This window comes from Procambarus clarkii, chromosome 76, assembly GCF_040958095.1.
Source record: "Procambarus clarkii isolate CNS0578487 chromosome 76, FALCON_Pclarkii_2.0, whole genome shotgun sequence".
NCBI classification, from domain to species: Eukaryota; Metazoa; Arthropoda; class Malacostraca; order Decapoda; family Cambaridae; genus Procambarus; species Procambarus clarkii.
This window is the reverse complement of record NC_091225.1, coordinates 13616991-13637062: the sequence shown is the minus strand read 5'-3', so window position 1 is coordinate 13637062 and position 20072 is coordinate 13616991. Positions and strand designations below refer to the sequence as shown.

Below are 20072 nucleotides of genomic sequence, written 5' to 3'. Positions count from 1 at the left end.
TCAAAACATTATATACCACATATGTCAGACCAATCCTGGAGTATGCAGCTCCAGCATGGAGTCCATATCTAGTCAAGCATAAGACTAAACTGGAAAAGGTTCAAAGGTTTGCCACCAGACTAGTACCCGAGCTGAGAGCTATGAGCTACGTGGAGAGACTACGGGAATTAAACCTCACTTCGTTGGAAGACAGAAGAGTTAGTAAGGGACATGATCACCACATTCAAGATTCTCAAGGGAATCGACAGGGTTGATAAAGACAGGCTATTTAACACAAGGGGCACACGCACTAGGGGACACAGTTGGAAATTGAGTGCCCAAATGAGCCACAGAGATATTAGAAAGAACTTTTTTAGTGTTAGAGTGGTTGACAAATGGAATGCATTTGGAAGTAATGTGGTGGAGGCTGACTCCATACACAGTTTCAAGTGTAGATATGATAGAGCCAAATAGGCTCAGGAACCTGTACACCTGTTGATTGACGGTTGAGAGGCGGGACCAAAGAGCCAGAGCTCAACCCCCACAAGCACAACTAGGTGAGTACAACTAAGTGAGTACCTGCAACAGATCTTGAAACAACAACTGAATTTAATAGCTTCTTTTCATCGATTGGTGCTAACCTTGCCCGAAAAATCCCAGAGACTCAGACATATGTTACCACATATCTTTCAGGCAGCTATCCAAACTCTCTTCTCTCTCCGGTCAGCCCTCCAGATGTTGTGTCCATCATTCACTCGCTAAAAACCAAAGCGGGGAACATTAGTGAAATACCATCGATGGTATACAAGAGTGCCCCCCATGCCCTTGCACCACCCATAGCATTGCTGTTCAATAAATCCCTAGAGTATCATACCTTCCCTGATATCCTTAAAAAAGCAAGAGTAACGCCAGTTCATAAAGGAGGTAACACGGCAGACATAAATAATTACAGACCCATATCAAATCTACCTATATTATCAAAAATATTTTAATTTTTTTTTACAAACAGCTCTACTCCCTTATAAAATTCAATATACTAAGTCCTTGTCAGTTTGGCTTCCGCTCCCAAAAGAGTACCAATGATGGTATTGTTAGTCTGCTTGACTTAATCTTCTCAGCCCTCGACAAAAGTGAGTTTCCAATTGAACTCTTCATTGACCTGAGAAAGGCTTTTGATACTGTTAACCATAACGACCTCTTACTTAAACTCCACCAATATGGAATCCGTGGCCTTGCCCTGAACTATATCCGATCCTATCTTAGTAACAGACACTAATATGTAGCCATCAATGATATAACCTCTCCCACTCTACCAATAACTGTATGGGTGCCACAGGGCAGCATCCTAGGACCCTCCTGTTTCTTATATACATCAATGATCTCCCTAATGTCTCTAACATACTTAAACCTATATTGTTTGCTGATGATACTACTCATCTACTTTGACCCCAACCCACTCATGTTAAATAAGGTTGTAAACAATTAATTAAAAAAAAGTCTACTTGTGGATGTCAACCAACAAACTCACACTAAACATAGAAAAGACCTACTACATCTTATTTGGAAGCAAATCAACAAATGCAATTCAGCTTCAGATAGATAATGTAAACATTAGCAATAAAAATGATGGAAAGTTTCTTGGCCTGTACTTAGACAAGAGACTCAACTTCAGCACCCATATACAACACATAACTAAAAAGGTTTCTAAAACAATTGGTATACTCTCTAAGATACTCTCTAAGATCAGATATTATGTACCCTACTCTGCTCTCCTCTCACTCTATTATGCACTTATCTATCTCTATCTTACTTATGGTAGCTGTGCTTGGGGTTCAACCTCTGCAAACTACCTCAAGCCCATCATCATCCAGCAAAAATAAAAAATCAGGACAATAACTAACTCTACTTTCAGACAACACACAACTCCTCTGTTTAAATCCCTCAACATGCTAAACATAAATTCAGTTCACACATTTTCCTGTGTAAATTACGTTTATAAAACCCTTTTTCTAAGTGCAAACCCTGTTCTGAAACTCTTCCTGGACAGATGTAACAGAACACATGCCCATCACACCAGACACAAATATCTTTTTGATATCCCCAGAGTCAAACTTAATCTATGTAAACACTCTATGTAAATAAAGGGACCTAATCTATGGAACTTATTCCCTAATGCCTTGAAAAGCTGTCCAACTTTTGCCATATTCAAAAATAAAACCAAAAAGTACCTAATTTCATCTTCATAGTTTTCTACCATGGGCTTTATCTTCACACTGTATCTAGTGCTACTCAATCCCCCAATATTTGTACCTAAGCCATATTACTTTAACATTGTAATCTAAGATATCATTTGATATCATGGTTGTTGTATTGAGTGCATTTTCTACTGCATTATTCCTTGAAACTTTTCCTCGAAATGATCCTCATATTGTGCTTCAGTGAACCAATGTATAACCCTGAAATGCTATTCTCATGTATCTAGTAATCCTTGTTTCTTTATTGTGTATTATTCTGATATGCTTTTGTGTCAATATTTCTTCAAATTACCTGTAAACATTTTTGTTGATTTTACTGTAATTATTTTACTTAAAATTATCTGTACCTGCAAAGAAAAGCTATAAAATACCTGGTAACATTTTTTATCAATTTTACTGTTAATTTATAAAAAAAAAAAAACTGTTAGTTTAAAGACTTACCCGAAACGCTATGCGTGCTAGTGGCTTTACAAGAATGTTAATTCAACTTATTTTCTATATTCTCTGTTAACCTCCAGTGTAACTTCTTGTATAAAAATAAATAAAAATAAAATAATAAAAATAACAAAACTTTTATGATGGGTTCAAGCGACGATTGAGTAGTGCGCAAAGCGTCCCTCACCTGTGACGTCACAGCGTCATCCGCCGCCAGGAACATCAACAAAGCGGTCAGTTTGTGGTCCGTGCAGTCAGCAAGAAGACAAACGCTTCATGCAATCACGCAAATATTATCGTAAGTAAACACTTATATTTTATAATATTATTAGATTCTGGTGCTGGCTATAGTGCTGGTGTATTAAGAGCTGAGGAGCAGTGGTGGTGTATTGAGAAGTGAGGGGCAGTGGTGGTGTATTGAGAGGTGAGGGGCAGTGGTAGTGTATTGAGAGGTGAGGGGCAGTGGTGGTGTATTGAGAGGTGAGGGGCAGTGCTGGTGTATTGAGAGGTGAGGAGCAGTGGTGGTGTATTGAGAGGCGAGGGGCAGTGGTGGTGTATTGAGAGGTGAGGGGCAGTGCTGGTGTATTGAGAAGTGAGGGGCAGTGGTGGTGTATTGAGAGGCGAGGGGCAGTGGTGGTGTATTGAGAGGTGAGGGGCAGTGCTGGTGTATTGAGAAGTGAGGGGCAGTGGTAGTGTATTGAGAGGTGAGGGGCAGTGGTAGTGTATTGAGAGGTGAGGGGCAGTGCTGGTGTATTGAGAGGTGAGGAGCAGTGGTGGTGTATTGAGAGGCGAGGGGCAGTGGTGGTGTATTGAGAGGTGAGGGGCAGTGCTGGTGTATTGAGAAGTGAGGGGCAGTGGTGGTGTATTGAGAGGCGAGGGGCAGTGGTGGTGTATTGAGAGGTGAGGGGCAGTGCTGGTGTATTGAGAAGTGAGGGGCAGTGGTGGTGTATTGAGAGGCGAGGGGCAGTGGTGGTGTATTGAGAGGTGAGGGGCAGTGCTGGTGTATTGAGAAGTGAGGGGCAGTGCTGGTGTATTGAGAGGCGAGGGGCAGTGGTGGTGTATTGAGAGGCGAGGGGCAGTGCTGGTGTATTGAGAGGTGAGGGGCAGTGCTGGTGTATTGAGAGGCGAGGGCCAGTGGTGGTGTATTGAGAGGCAAGGGGCAGTGCTGGTGTATTGAGAGGTGAGGGGCAGTGGCTGGTGTATTGAGAGGCGAGGGGCAGTGGCTGGTGTATTGAGAGGCGAGGGGCCAGTGGTGGTGTATTGAGAGGCGAGGGGCAGTGCTGGTGTATTGAGAGGTGAGGGGCAGTGCTGGTGTATTGAGAGGCGAGGGCCAGTGCTGGTGTATTGAGAGGCGAGGGGCAGTGGTGGTGTATTGAGAGGTGAGGGACAGTACTGGTGTATTGAGAGGTGAGGGGCAGTACTGGTGTATTAAGAGGTGAGGGCCAGTGCTGGTGTATGGAAAGGCGAGGTACTGTGCTGCACATACAGTATCTAAAAACAGCATAATATTTTAATCACAAGCAGGGTTTCCTAATGGCTCCTTGAGACTTATGTGCAAAGTACTTAACCCAGTTATAAGTTCCAAATCATGTGTGTCATATTATTAAACATCTCTAAAAGCTGATTTATGTTATTTCTTAGTGTTCACTACTACTAGGTAATGATAAATATATATCTCACTGATATATTATTAATTATATTCAGCTATTGCAGATGATTTTGATGCTGCAAACCGGAGATGCATAGCTGCGGAAGGCACATCTGAAGTGGAAACTTAAAACGAAGATTCAGATATGAAGCAAAGAATGCCAAGAATAACAAATGTAAGCATTGAAAACCTAGTTCAGTAATGAAAAAATTTCACAAAATTGACATACTGTGCATTATTTCATCTCATTGTCAATCATATTTAATGATTTTTTTTTTATGGAGTAATCTTTGCTATGTTGATAGTGCTCGTTGTGTGTCTGCAGGTGCATTCATTGTGTGTATGATGCCTGGTGTTAAAGTATTATTTCTTACTCGTTCATGCTCTCATTTAGACGTTTGGCCTCGATGAGGTTCAGTCTTGTGACTAGTGTGTGGCACGTTTCTGTTGAAATGTAGTCTTTTCGAGACTACATTTCAAATATTACCTAACATACATGGCTACTCCCTCTCCTTGTCTAATATATCTATCTGTGTGAAATAGATTAAATCCATTTATTTGATATTCATCTAATAGTTCTCTATTTTCTACATTCATCCATGTTTTGGTAAGTGCAATAATATGTATTGTTTCATTGCAGATAAGAGATTCCAGATCGTTCCAGATTTCCGAAATACTGAAACGCACACCATACAGGCTTGGTGGATCTCGGTGCAAGGTAAAATTTATTTACTTGTACAGTATATATTTTTAGCTAATTTTCAGTATATAAAACCACAGTACTTAATTTTATCAGTGTCAAAGACACAATTACATCTTACTCATAAATACCTTTATGTACCTCACTTGTGGTAACATATACACACATTAAGTGTATTATGTAGCATTATCTGTAATCAACTGATTTTCAGAGCTGCTCATTACAAAAGACACTTTTAAAAAAGTGTTTCTTAACAATAGGAGCATTTCATTACAATATATCCATAATCAACTACAGAGCACCACTTGGTTTCCGAACTTTAGTTATCCGAAACTTCCAGTTTCCCGATTGGGGTTGGGGAGTCATGCTACCCGCTACCCGAACAAAGTTCGGGTAGGAAGGGGTCCGCCAAGCGTCACGCCGGTTTGTGGTGGTGGGTGGGCGATGGTCCAGTTTGCCCACTGTGACTTCACAGATTCACGGCCTATTATTCCAATTATTTTGAATTGCCATAAGGCTGGAATGTTCATTCTGTGTTTTTGTTTTACATATCTGCACAATCAAGAAACATCTGTGCACCATGTTGGCTCCAAATGCACGCATTGCGTCAGTGATGGCTGACTGGTGGGTGGATGGACGATGGAGCTTAGGTGGGAGGCAGTATGAATGAGGGGGGGGGGGGAATCAGTGAGAGAGGGGGAGAGAGAGATGCTAGGAGGGAGGGGGAGGTAGGGAGAGATGTTAGGAGGTAGGGAGAGATGCTAAGAGGGAGGGGGGAGGTAGGGAGAGATGCTAGGAGGTAGGCAGGAAGGGATGGAAGTAGTGAGAATTAGGGAGGGAAAGGCAGGCACAGGCAGGCAGGCAGGCATGCAGGCAGGCAGGCTAGCTTGCAGGCAGGGAGTGAGTGGTAGTCACGCGGTTGAACCGCGTGACCTTGAGAGATGGGATGTAGGGGGGCGGGTGGTTTGTTGGTGGTGGGGGTGAGACCGGCTCATTCCCGAAGATAAGCCTAACACACACTACTCGTTAGCATGATGGCAGGGAGGGAGGCAGGCTGGCTGGAAAGGAAGCAGGCTGGCAGGCTGGGAAGGAGGCAGGCAGGCAGGCTGGGAAGGAGGCAGGCAGGCTGGCTGGGAAGGAAGCAGGCTGGCAGGCTGGGAAGGAGGCAGGGTGGGAAGGAGGCAGGCTGGGAAGGAGGCAGGCAGGCAGGCTGGGAAGGAGGCAGGCAGGCTGGCTGGGAAGGAAGCAGGCTGGCAGGCTGGGAAGGAGGCAGGCAGGCTGGCTGGGAAGGAGGCAGGCTGGCTGGGAAGGAGGCAGGCTGGGAAGGAAGCAGGCAGGCAGGCTGGGAAGGAGGCAGGCAGGCAGGCTGGGAAGGAAGCAGGCTGGCAGGCTGGGAAGGAGGCAGGCAGGCAGGCTGGGAAGGAGGCAGGCAGGCAGGCTGGGAAGGAGGCAGGCAGGCAGGCAGGCTGGGAAGGAGGCATGCAGGCAGGAAGCGATATATGGGTGTTGAAGTGAACCGTGAACCACGTGACCTTTGAGAGTGTGTGTGTGTGTGTGTGTGTGTGTGTGTGTGTGTGTATGGGTTTGGGGTGGGGGAGAGGGGAAGGTGTGTCGGTGGTGGGGGAGGGACCGGCTGACTCCATAAGCCTAACCACACTCCACAGACCTGTGACCCAGATTTGTTTCTTAAATGTACAGTACATCATCGTATATTTTAGGCAGGATGTGCCTGCAGGCTGGCAGGATGTGCCTACAGGCTGGCAGGATGTGCCTGCAGGCTGGCAGGATGTGCCTGCAGGCTGGCAGGATGTGCCTGCAGGCTGGCAGGATGTGCCTGCAGGATGTGCCTGCAGGCTGGCAGGATGTGCCTGCAGGATTTGCCTGCAGGCTGGCAGGCAGGCTGGCAGGATGTGCCTGCAGGCTGGCAGGATGTGCCTGCAGGCTGGCAGGCAGGCTGGCAGGATGTTTCTGCAGGCTGGCAGGATGTTTCTGCAGGCTGGCAGGATGTTTCTGCAGGCTGGCAGGATGTTTCTGCAGGCTGGCAGGATGTTCCTGCAGGCTGGCAGGAAACATCCAGAGGATGTTTGCCAGACGTCTTAACCCTTACACTGCTCAGGGGTCCTTGGGACATTTACACCCCTGTGCGCAAGAAAAAAAAAAAAAATTCAAAATTTTTTTTCGTCTTCTAAACATGTTAATTTGTGTTTCCAGAGCACGGAAAAAATAAAAAAAAAAATCGTAGGTGACATATTTTGGGCGCAATTGACCGAGGAAGTCTGGCAAAAAGTGGGCGTTGACAGAGCGGTCGTCAAACCCGGTCAGCGTCACCCGCGTTGACAGATGGGAGTTGCCACAAAGATGATATTACCTAATTGTTTCAATGTCTCCGATTGATTTTTTCTTAGTTTTTTTGTAGTAATATTATTCAATAGTGTGTATTGTAATATATTTATATAATAAAAGTGGTTAATAATCGCTATACTCAAAAGTATGATGTGCATATTAGTGATTCAATTATTATGTTTATAAAACTATAAACAAATAGTTTTGCTGCTATTACACTCTATACACAGGTTATATATAAGTATTGGCATGTTTTGGTCACCATAATGAACCACTAAGTTGGTATTGAGAGTCGAAAAGCAACGAGGAGTTACTGCCACACACCAGCCAGCCACTCGCTGCCACTCCCTCAACACACGCACTAAACTTTCTCCCCCAACAATACCAGTTGTGGTGTTATTACACTATATACAGACGTTATATATAAGTATGTGTATATTTTGTTCACCACAACTGTACAACTAAGCTGATATAGTTAGTTCAGGCACTAAGAGTCGTCGCTATACACAGATGGCGGCTGGCGGCTCCCTCACTCTTTCAAGGTCACACGCACTAAACTTTCTCCCCCAACAATACCTTTTGCAGTGTTATTACCCTATATACACATATTATATATAAATATCTACATGTTTTATGCACCGTAACTGTACACCTAAGCTTGTAGTGCGCCCAAAGAGCATAGTGGCCACCCTCTAAACGGCTAGACAAATCGTGCAGACGACGTCACCTCCGTCACCCATATGGCTCCTCCCAGCATAATCCTTTTGCTGTTATTACACTAATACACACATTATATATAAGTATCTACATTTGTGTTGACCATAGAGAACCACTGAGCTGGTATGGTGAATGCAAACAATAACAGGTGGCCACACAGTCAGTAAACGATGCTGTCTCCCTCCGTCTCTCAGCATCACTCCTCCCACAGCGCTAATTATTACAACAATCCTGTTATTATCACAACCCTGGTTATTTATATCACAGTCATTGGTCATCTGTAATATTGTCATCGCTAAATAATAACAATTATATATTTATTTTGACAATTTTCGGCGATGCTGTGGTCACAAGCTGAACAGCAATGCTGTTCGCTCATGCTGCGTGCGCCGGCCTTGGTTGCTCCAACAGTACTGTGCCTCTCACACCTGAGAATATTGCCCACGATTTTTTTTTTAAATGGCATCTGTTTACAAGAGCCCTGAGGAAGCTACTGTGAACCCCGTGTAGCTGCGGGCCATTTGAATCAGGCCTGGCACCCTATGGCGTATATATACGCCATGCGCAACATGGGACATGTTACTCAGGGCGTATATATACGCCATGCGCAGTTTAAGGGTTAATAATCAGTTAGGAACAATTAAGGACTTTTATAAAGCGGATCAGGACTTCACTTATTGGTGAGTACAAACAAAACACGGTCGCATTTATGCCATGAACCTGTCGATTTTTTCCCCTAGAGTTTTTTTCATAAATTTTTCGGAAAAATTTCTTTTTACATTTCTTGTTTATTTTTTCCCCTCTATTTCTCGTATACGAACTTAGATGTTAACCGACGAGTCTCGTCCCCAAGGGGTTCGGAAACCAAGTGGTGCTCTGTATATCAAACCCTATTACAGGTAAAACCAGTAGGCATTCTACTGTATTTTATCAAACCCCTATTAGAATAATAGATCTTGTAATGATTTTGCAAAAATAGTGCCATTTACTATTTTTAAATTATTATTAAAAAATTTACCGATATGGTGCATTTGGATGACAAAACAAATTTTTCACTTTTGACAATTGAGCACCTGCTACATCCAGATTCCCGGGAGGAAAGGAAGGACGATCTTTGGAATCATTACCTAAGTAGACAGGAAAGCTCATTTATCAATATTAACATTATACATATTTTGATCAAAATAGAAAATATCACGGAAACTCCGAAACTCGTAAAAATCCAGATGACATCTATAAACAAATCTCCTTTTCCTAGTTCTGCATCTCTCCTTTGGAATAAATTTTGTTGTGCCTTTATCATATATTTCACAAAACTTGACATACATCTCATTTACTTCATGTCCTAACAGCAAGTGTTTGTCAAATTCCTTAAGGAAATATCTGAGTTCCCCATAATGACTTTTCCACAAATCAGGTTTTTCAACTGCTTCAAGCTTATTTTCTAACAGATTATAATGCATTGCATACTTTATTCCCAAAAAGACATGGTCACTTTTACCCAAGGGAGAGAGGTACTAAATGATAAATATCTCTTCCTCTTGTAAATATAACATCCAGAATGGAGGGAACATCCCCTTCCCTCATCCTCGTAGCTTGTTTAACATGTAGAAACATGAATGTTTACAGGATGAGGTTTACAAATCTACAAGTCCAAAAATCCTCTGTTCTAGTTTTTTTTTTTTTTTTTTGAGATATATACAAGAGTTGTTACATTCTTGTACAGCCACTAGTACGCGTAGCGTTTCGGGCAAGTCCTTAATCCTATGGTCCCTGGAATACGATCCCCTGCCGCGAAGAATCGTTTTTTCATCCAAGTACACATTTTACTGTTGTGTTAAACAGAGGCTACAGTTAAGGAATTGCGCCCAGTAAATCCTCCCCGGCCAGGATACGAACCCATGACATAGCGCTCGCGGAACGCCAGGCGAGTGTCTTACCACTACACCACGGAGCTTAGCAAAGCTTAGCTTAGCCTACTATATTGAACTTTAACTTTATAACAAAACCAATCAAAAGGGTTTGCAATAATATTAGTTGAAAAATTCTACCAGTTTTTGTTTTTATGTGTTAATAGTAAAAATGCTTATGTTTTTATTGTTAAATTTCAAAGTAATATCAGTTTGAAGACGTTTAAGAATAAATATGGCTAGGTCCCTTTAGTGTATAAATGTATATTATCCACCAAAAAATTCACACACACAAAAATTGTTATTTGTAACTTATAAACTTTTTCTAGTGTGTGTCCTGAAGTAAATTTCTATCAAACCTCACTGGAAAATTCATTGGGGTTGTATGTTTATTGTTAGTATGATATACAGTCTACTGATCAATTGAACTAGGTACTATTTATCATCCGAATACACCAATATGTCTTCATTCTTCCCAGATGAAGGAACTAGGTAATGTTCATCATCTGAATGCACCATCTGCAATGCATCATCTGAATCTTTTCCCACACTCATGACACACGGGAGGTTTATCAGCTGTATGCACAATCCTGTGAGCTTTTATAACTCGCAGACGAATCCCTTGCCACACTCAGGATATTCACGAGGTTTATCATCCGTATGCACAGTCATGTGACTTATTCTACTGGAACGTTTCCCAAATCAACAGATAATTTTAAGTTGGCCTGGTTGGTCTGTGAGCTCGGTTTATCCGGCACTTATAATATAAAAATTTATTACACGTACTGTCTCCACTCGATCATCCGGACTATATGGGAAGGACTCCCAGCCGGATTATCACATTTTTCGGATAATGGTACTTTTTCACCTACGAGTCCAAAAGTGACCATTACCAACTATTTTTATACCACAACATAATTTGAATTGCCTTGCCACATACAATTATTAAATATTCAACTAGAAACATCAACTTACCTTGTTGGGGTTCGTCTTCTTGATTGATGCCACACATCTTGAAGTTTAGAATTCTTAACAATTTACGTAACCTATACTAACACAGCACTAAAATTAACACTTAAAATTACTGTACAGTTCATTAAGCAAAGTTAGTTTTGACTGCCAGCTGCTGAAGCCTCACTGCTTGAAGGCATTTGGGTTGCCTGTGAGGCCTCACTTGTTCAAGGTGCTTGTTTGTGTCTCACTTGTTGAAGCGCTTGCATGCCCTCACTTGTTGAAGGCGCTTGACTTGCCTGTGATGCCTCACTTGTTGAAAGCGCTTGCTTGCGCCTCACTTGTTGGAGGCGCTTGGCTTGCCTGTGAAGCCTCATTTGGTGAAGGTGCTTGGCTTGCCTGTGGCACCTCACTTGTTGAAGGCGTTTGGCTTACCTATAACGCCTCACTTGTTGAAGGCATATGGCTGCCTGTGACGACTCACTGGTTGAACAACACATAACTTGTCTTTAATTGCTAGGACAACCTTCTTCCTCTTAACACCTCCAGAACGATTGATGATGCTACCAGACACAGTCTTGGCCAAAAATGTTTAAAGTTACTATGAAAATAAAAAAGTTATTTAAAAAAATATTTCACTAATGGCGCAGCACTGTGTATAACACGAGGGACGGACGCACATGGGTTGACCAGTGTTGGACGGGTCCACTTGGGGTAGGGCAGCTATAGCACATTACGTAGGCCACCAGGAGGAAAAAACTCACAATATTTTTGAAGGAAACTTTAGCCTGTGCACATTGCTTTTAGGAAACTTATTTATTTGTTATCACCTAATTACTAGTACTTATTTCATTTGTTTTTGGCTATGATTAATTGTTCTAAAATTAATGGCAATTCCTGTACCCAGGTGGTCCCTCCCGACGCACCCCTCCCACCCTCCTGACACCACCCACTAACCCCACCCCCTCCTCCACCATGCGTCTAGAGCCACAGACGGGATTAACCCTTAAAGTGCGCATCACTTCATATGAAGTGTAAATCGTTTTACCAGTCAACTGCGCTTCACTTCATATGAAGTGTATGAGTACCGCGCACGATTTGAATGGCCCGCGGTGTAGCTGGGGGTCCCATACGCTGCCCAGGGGCTCTAGTAAACAGCGGCCATTTTGAAAAAAATTCCCGCTCACGATCCGAAGGCATGGGAGGCCTCAGTTTAGCGAGAGTCACCATGGCGAGCGCACGGTCAAACGCCTCACGGGCACGCACCACTCAGTCCCTCACCCCAGAGCAAATAGCCCACGAATTATTCTCTGAAGGTGAAGAAAGTGTGTTTGACGATTCAGACAACGATGAGGATTATACACAGTTGTCGGGTGATAGTAGCAGCAGCAGTGAAAGTGAGAATGACCGCCATGCCATGGCGAGGCCTATACGCTCACCCATGCCTCCTCGCCCATTTTCTACCCCAATTCTACCACGACCTCACAGTTCCTGTGGATATTTTCTGTTTGAGGGTGATGAGTCAGAGGGAGGTGACTCCTTTTCTGGTTTAGTGACTCAGATCAAAGTTTTATTGAGCCTGTGGCTGGTACCAGTGGTGTAACTGGGCGAGAAATTGTCGCGTCAGCAGCATCTCGCCCGGCCAAGCGCCACCGCATGGCACCACATGAGGGACCAAGACCCTCGTGTTCACGTGCATTGACCTCACGTGCACCCACCTCACGTGCACATAGCCGCCGTGCTTCTCGCAGACGGTATTCAGCTCCTGGTCGCCGGTATGCATCGCTTCCTCGCCGTCTTTCCTCTGCATCTCGCAGGACGCCTGGTGTACTTGAGTGGAGTGATGGTGACGATTTTATTCCTAATATTCCTCACTTTGACGATAAAGATGTAGGGATTACAAACCTTTTCCCTAATCAAGGTGAGGACATGGCTGAGATGGAATATTTTACAGCATTCTATGATGAACCACTCATGGAATACATTGTACACCAAACGAACTTGCATGCTGCTTACCTGATTGAGAGGGAAATCACAGAATTTTCACGACTGCAGCGTTGGAAAAATACCACAGTGGCGGAAATGTATGTGTTTTTGGCACTCTGTTTGTTGATGAAGCACTGTCACAAACATGCAATAAATGACTATTGGAGCAAGGACAAGACAATACCAACACCTTTATTCGGGAAATATATGTCACGAGACAGGTTTCAGATACTCCTCAGGTGTCTACATTTTGGAAGTGTTCAGGACCGAACACCTGATGATAGACTGTGGCAAGTGAGGCACTACATGAACGATGTTATTGGAAAATTCAGAGATTTTTACGTACCAGCACAGAAGCTGGTGGTTGATGAATCTCTCATACTTTTCAAGGAACGTGTTCCATTCAAACAGTACATTCCCTCAAAACGAAACCGATTTGGCCTGAAATTTTTTGTTCTTTGTGATTGTGAGACAGGATACGTGTTACACATGATTCTGTACTCGGCTAGTGATGTAGACATTCCCGGTAACGACGAACATGGATTCTCGGGGAGTGTAGTGAAGACCATCATGGCTCCGTGGATGAACAAGGGACACATTTTATACACAGATAATTACTATACAAGTCCCTTGCTAGCTCGGTTCTTGCTAGAAAATAGAACCGGATTGGTTGGTACAGTAAAGCCACAACGAAGGGAAATGCCTGTGTTTGACAACGACATTGCAGTTGGTGAGTGTCAGAGAAGGAAAAGTGATAACATTCTGTCAGTTCGGTGGAAAGACAAAAGAGAGGTGAACTTGTTGACAACAATTCATGATGGAACAATGGTGAACAGTGGGAAAGTGAGCCATAAAACAAACGCACCACTATATAAGCCAGACTGTGTTTTAGACTATAATATCAACATGCGGTTGATTGATAAATCAGACATGATGATTGGCACTGCAGAGTGTGTGCGGAAGACATGTAGGTGGACGAAAAAAGTGTTCTTCCATCTTGTGGACATGAGCATGCTGAACTGTTTCAACATGTACCTTGTGAGAACTGGACGTAAGCCCACTTTCCGTGACTTTGTATTTGGTGCTGCAATACAGTTATTAGGAAAGTTTGCAAAAGATGTCCCAGGTATTCAGCGGCCCATCATAAACCCACTGTTGCAGCATGCTGGTACTCCACGCCTTGCTCACACTGAAGGCTTCCTAGCACACAAACTTAAGTATTTGCCACCTGGTGTGAAGCGTGCAATAGCCCAACGTGATTGCTTGGTGTGTAAAACAACGACATGTAGAGACAAGAAACGGAAGCTTGTGCAAACATGGTGTGAAACGTGTGGTATCCCATTATGTGCTGTCGACTGCTTCAATGACTACCACAGTCTAGAAATCTTCTAAGTGTGCTTCAAAGTGTGTATAGCGTGTGCGAGTGTGTAAATATGTAAACATATAAGCAGATAGCGTGTGCGTGTGTGTAAATATATACAAATATAAGCAGAACATACAATATAATAGACTGTAATGACATATTATATTGCCGTAATTGAAAACATTTGTGTGCGCCTGTGTATACTCAAATATGCAACAATTATTGATACAAAATATGTTCAAACAGTATTTGAAACACAATTAGTGAAAAAAAATTAGATAAAATGCGCTTAGACATTGTAAATAAATAGCGCAAAAATATATTTGTGGCAACTCTGGCTGTTTGAGGACCGCGCACAACACCTCCCGGGCGTGTACTGCATGAGCGAACATGCAGATTGTGACGTCATCACCGAGCTTCTCGGCTCTATTGCAACAAAAGTAAGTACAATAGAATTTTTTTTTTATTTTTCCCGTGATCGGTGAACAGAACTTAACAGATTAGCAAAAAAAAAAATTTTTTTTTTTTTTCAAAATGACATGCGCCTGTGCGGATGGCAGGATATTAGACCCCGAGCATGTTAAGGGTTAATACGGTATGCCAAATTTTCATCCGGCCAAACCAGCTTTCATCCAGTTCCTGTGACCATTTTGGCCAGGGATACAGTACAAGGGATTCGTCAATCACCAGCTTCTGTGCTGGTACGTAAAAATCTCTGAATTTTCCAATCACTTCATTCATATAGTGCCTCACTCGCCAAAGACTATCATCCTCTGTCCGGTCCTCATTGCTTGCAAAATGCAGACACCTGAGGAGTATCTGAAATCTGTCTCGGGACATATTTCTCGAAGAAAGGTGTTGGAATAGTCAGATCTTTGTTCCAGTAATCTGTGACAGCGTGTTTGATACAGTGTTTCATCAACATACATATCGCTAGAAAAACATACATTTCACCTACATTGGTGGTTTTCCAACGTTGCAATTGTGAAAATTCTGTTCTCTCTTCTAATGAGATGAGCCGCATGAAGGTTTGTTTGGTGTACAAGATATTCCATGAGCGGCTCATCATAGAATGCGGTAAAATAATCACATTCACTCATATCCTCTCCATTATTAGGGAAAAGCTCTGTAATCCCAACGTTGTTATTGTCAAAGGCAGGAATTCGGGGAATAAAACCAGCACCATCACTCCACACTAGTACACCTGGTGTCCTGCGAGACGCAGGGGGCGCAACAGGGGCACTACGGCGGGGAAGCGATGCACCCCGTGGACCAGGAGCTGAAGCCCGTCTACGCACAGTACGACCGCTACGTGCACGTGAGGTGGAAGCACGTGAACATGAGGCTCTTGGTGCCTCATGTTGTTCCATGCGGTGGCGCTTGGCTGGGCGAGACGCTGCTGACGCGACAAAATCTCGCCCAGTAACACCACTGGTACTGGCACCAGGCTCGGTAACACTATGTTCTGATTCCACTTCACTAAAACCAGAAAAAGTCACCTTCCTCTGACTCGTCACCGAAAATATCCTCAGACTCTAAATAAGCACAGGAACTGTGTGGTCGAGGGTGAATTGGAGTAGACACTGGGCGTGGTGGCATGTGTGAGCGTATAGGCTTCGCTATGGGAGGCGGCTGTATCTCATTTTCACTGTCTGTGCTATCATCATCGGTCAATTGTGTGTAGTCTTTATCAATATCAAGAGTCATCAAAGTCACTTTCCTCACCATCGGAAAATAATTCACTGGTTATTTGCTCTTGGGTGAGTGATTGCGTGGGGCATGCCCGGGAAGTGTTCGGCCGTGCGCTCGACATGGTGGCTGCTGGGTAACTGAGTCCTCCCACTCGATAGTAGCATGAGCTGGATTTTTTTCAAAACGGTGGCTGTTTACTATAGCCCCTGGGCTGCGTATGGGGATCCCCTATACCCCGCGGGCCTTTCAAATCTTACGCGGTACTCCAAAGCATCATATAATGCGATGCGCAATGTACTGCAAGTAGGTCAAAGCATCATGTCATGCGATGCGCAACTAAAGGGTTAAACAAGCGCTGCAGAGGATGACGTAATCTTCACAGCTTCGTAATCTTCAGCTTCATTAACCCTTGCACTGCTCACCTATTTTCGGCAAAAACATCTTGGTGCAATTGACAAGGACATATTTTTGTTATTTTTACAAATGTTCAGGTAAATTTAATGTCAAAATGTTTCCAATGTCAACTATTTCCATTTCAAAACACAAATAGTAATGAAAACATTAAAAAACATTAAAATATAGCCAAATTAAAAAACAAAAAGCACAACTCTCTGAGCGCCTAAAGGCGCTTTGCGCAGTGCAGTGGTTTACCACCGTGCTGCTCGGAGTTTATTGTGAAATTCCCCCTGTGTGCATGAAATAAAGTGTTCCAAAAAATTATTTTTTCTTCGTAAAATGATAAATGCTCTTCCATGAACATGTCTATGGAAAAATAAATACCAAATTCCACTTACTCTGGCTGTGAGGACGTGGACAAGGTGCACTGTGACATCATCAGGGGCTGGTCACCCTTGCGTAACTCGTCCAGACACGGTCGCGCGGGCCATTCAACCACCGGGTGTTGCCACAAATATATTTTCAATTATTTGTTCTATGTATTTCCAATGCAGTTTTATTTGTTTTTTTATCGTATATGATGCATATTTGTGTCCTTTACAATATGTATACAGTAGAATGTTCATAATGTTCCATAGAACTGTGATACATGTGTCAGTAATGTGTCCACAATAAATGTTTATTGTCGCAATATTACTTGTTAAATATTCACTAAAATTACAATATGTACAGTTTCACACATTATTTACACAGTAACACACTGTATTACACAGTACTTCGGAATTGAGTAATAATCAACGAAGTAGTCAATAGTACACAGCGCGACTTCGCTCTCATTGCACAAAGTACAGATAGATTTTGCTTCCTGTTTCTTCGTTCTGTGTGCTTGCAAATAACGCACTCACGTACACCCTTGGCATTAGTACCTGTAGGTGGTATGTAGCCAAGCTTGTAAAATGTAAGGCAGGTTATCTTCAGGTTATCTTGAGATGATTTCGGGGCTTTTTTAGTGTCCCCGCGGCCCGGTCCTCGACCAGGCCTCCACCCCCAGGAAGCAGCCCGTGACAGCTGACTAACACCCAGGTACCTATTTTACTGCTAGGTAACAGGGGCATAGGGTGAAAGAAACTGCCCATTGTTTATCGCCGGCGCCAGGGATCGAATCTAGGACCACAGGATCACAAGTCCAGCGTGCTGTCCGCTAGGCCGACCGGCAGTCTTGAAAAGATTACAGGAAAAGATCAATTTGTATGGTAGTTGTGAAAAGATCACTTTGTATGGACCCCACACAGGGAAAAGATTCAGCCAGCCTCAAAGAGTGTCCATCAGTCAAGAAGAGATTTAGCTATTCTTCGAATTATCTATGGAAAACACCACCATGGAAGCTGCTAACACTGTTCATCTATGCTACTTGAATCAGATGCATCATCACTGAACGCAGAAAACATTTCATCTATGTATCATCTAAATAAATTGGAGATATCATAGGTGGGCCAGGGTGGCGCTCAGAGCTACAATTGGATACACTCGCTGTATCTTCATCATAAGTGCTGTATAACTTGCATCCGATCTTTGTGTTAGGTCCTTATTGCACCTAGCTTCACCAATATTATGATCCTTATGTTCTTCAAACAATAATGTTTGAATTTCACCGACAGAGTGCAATCTTTCAACACCGCGTCGGACAGCTGTTTGAGAGTCAGAGGCATGTGCGCCACCCATGGTTGCTCATTCAGTACTAACCCAGACAGCAGTCCTAGGGCATTCTGGGAATTTTTTTCCAAGATGGCTGCCTCTTACTGAAGGTCCTAAGAGTTCATTTTGTACACAACCAACCTTGCACACATTCAGAATGGGTACCAAAAAATCAGAGAGTTTTCTCGGTTGGCGCAGTTCCCACCGATCGAGAATACTCGTTTGGCGCAGTTAAGTGGTTAAAAGTACTGCAAGTCAATTTACCAATTTTATTATAGTATTACAACATTTTTTTTTTTCAACAAAAGCTACATATTAGTCTCTGCAAATGTATATTTTATCATTAGCAGAGAAAAGGTGAGCTCAAAAGATTTCGTCTCGGCTAGCTCTCAGTTAATGACAAGGCTCGAACGCCATTGTGTGGCCAGGCTGCCACAGCCTGTGTCGTAACATTAAAAATACATTACCTGCACTGTACAGGGTAAAACAAAACACATCTCTAAAATTTTATTGAGAAAATATTAACAATCACTGATTGATACATGAAATATTTTGCAATGTAAAGGAATGAACCAATTTTTTCCCACTACTTGATAAGAGCGGTTCACACATCATCCATGCAGCAGCCAACAGCTGGCTTAATCGTCGGCGTGGCACAAAATTGTAACACAATTACACAATAAACTTTATTTAATTTTAGTTATACAGTATAAAATATATCCTACCTGAATGTTACTTGAAAAATTACCCAACCAGACTTAACTTCGGAAATACCGGAGCTCCGGAAATAACGACGAGGGTACAGCCCCATATAGGCCGTTAAATCGAGTGGATACTTTTCAGGCATTCACTTCACACAACAGTTAGGCTTGCTACTAATTCACATGAGAATAACACACTACACTTTAAAAAAAAAAAGTTGACTAAGAGCTGTAATGCACTTGTACAATTGAAAATCATTTCTATATTTACACAGTGTACATTATACTGTGCAGTACAGTATCTTTTTGTCAAGGCTCAATTAATCATTAACCCTAAAGCTGCTAAGGGGTCCTGAGGAGATTTACACCCCTGAGCGCAAGAAAAAAAATTCAATTTTTTTTTCGTCTTATAAAAATGTTAGTGTTCCCTGAGCACGGGGAAAAAAAATTGTAGGAGACATATTTTGGGCGTAATAGACTGAGGAAGTCTGGCAAAAAGTGGGCATTGACATAGACTGAGGAAGTCTGGCAAAAAGTGGGCGTTCACAGAGTGGTCTTCAGAGTCGGTCAGCGTCACCTGAGCCAACAGGTGGGAGTTGCCACAAAGATATTATCACCTAATTATTTCAATGTTTCTGATTGATTTTTTCTTGGTTATTTTGCAGTAATATTATTCAATAGTGTGTATTGTGATATATTTATATAATAAAAGGGGTGAATCATCGCTATACTCAAAAGTATGGTGTGCATATTAGTGATTCAATTATTATGTTCATAAAACAATAAACAAATAGTTTTGCTGTTGTTACACACTCTACACAGGTTATATATAAGTATCTGCATGTTTTGTTCACCATAACAAACCACTAAGTTGGTATTGTAAGTCTAAAAGCAATGAGGAGTGACCGTCACACACCACCCAGCCATTCGTTGCCACTCCCTCAACAACGCCTCACTCGCCCACTTTCTCCTCCCACCATCCTGTTATATATTTTATTCACAATATACAGACGTTATATATAAGTATCTACATGTTTTGTTCACCACAACTGTACAACTAAGCTGATATAGTTAGTTCAGGCACTAGGAGTCGTCGCTACACACAGTCAGCTGGTGGCTCCCTCACTCATTCATGGTCACACGCACTAAACTTTCTCCCCCAACAATACGGTTTGTGGTGTTATACATACAGATGTTATATACATATACATACAGATGTTATATATAAGAATGTATATGTTTTGCTCACCACAACTGTACAACTAAGCTGATATAGTTAGTTCAGGCACTAAGAGACGTTG

The 20072-nt window shown here is 42.7% G+C and overlaps 1 long non-coding RNA gene across 1 annotated transcript in view; it reads left to right on the top strand.

Annotated features, from left to right (window-relative positions):
- The first annotated feature begins 2810 nt into the window (after window positions 1–2810).
- Window positions 2811–20072, top strand: part of LOC138357167 (uncharacterized) — a 75058-nt gene continuing 57796 nt past the window's right edge. The window contains exons 1-3 of the long non-coding RNA XR_011224846.1: window positions 2811–2967; window positions 4383–4492; window positions 4958–5035. This is a non-coding gene — a long non-coding RNA (uncharacterized lncRNA). The remainder of the gene's footprint in view (window positions 2968–4382; window positions 4493–4957; window positions 5036–20072) is intronic.